Source organism: Citrus clementina, unplaced genomic scaffold (assembly GCF_000493195.1).
Source record: "Citrus clementina cultivar Clemenules unplaced genomic scaffold, Citrus_clementina_v1.0 scaffold_3, whole genome shotgun sequence".
Taxonomy (NCBI): domain Eukaryota; kingdom Viridiplantae; phylum Streptophyta; class Magnoliopsida; order Sapindales; family Rutaceae; genus Citrus; species Citrus x clementina.
The window spans coordinates 40,389,314-40,390,246 of record NW_006262339.1 but is presented as its reverse complement, the minus strand read 5'-3'; positions in this window follow the sequence as shown (position 1 = coordinate 40,390,246).

The following is a 933-nucleotide window of genomic DNA, read 5'->3' as shown; positions in this document are numbered from 1 at the left end:
GCATCTTTTTAGTTTAAAAAAAAAAAACAATTCTTTTTCTAATTAATTTTTCTACATCATTTTCACATTTCTGCATGCATATTTTCCTTTCATGCTTAGAATAGGTTGGGGGGTAGAATGTTGTTTAAAATATATATATATATATTTGTGTGATTTGTTTTAACATTGGATGACATGATTAATTTCAAATTTTAGTATTTGTATTATCTTTGGTCTTAAGTGATGTTACGCTATGTTTGCTACTTTACATGTTGATGTCGGAGACAAATATGAGTTGCTTGAAGGAATGAACATGTCATAAATAAGTGCCAAGTGAGTTGTTGAGCCTATCATTTTCTTGGAGAGTAACCCTTTTGCCCATTCTCTATACAGCTTAGCAGTTTATTATTTTATACACGATCTCTAGATTTCTTTTAAGTTAACCCTTTAAAAAAAAAAAAAATGGTAAAATTAAAAAAAAAGAAAAAAAAATGTGTGTTGCTACATTGGGAGGCCCATCTAACTAGTAGATATGGATAATTATTTAGAGCCCTAAAAGACGATAGAAAGGCCATCTTTGATCCGTTTGAGCCTTTCTAGCCATCCCTTTTATTAAATATCCATAGTTATCCCTTTTGAGCCTTTAAAAAAAAAAAAAAAAAAAAAAAAAAAAAAAAGAACAAAAACCTTTTCTTTGTCAACTTATCATCTTGACCCACTTCGATTTGGAGTATTACCCAATGTCTTTTAAGTTCCATCACCTATTTATGTTTGAGAAAATGTAAATAATTATGTTGTTCAGTGAAGTTATGCCAAATAAAAGCAAAAAAAAAAAAAAAAAAAAAAAAACAAAAACCAAAGTTGTTGTTTCAAAAAAAAAAAAATAACAATAATAGGGGAAATCCCCCTTGCAACTTCCAAAAAAAAAAAAAAAAAAATATTTCTGCTTTTACA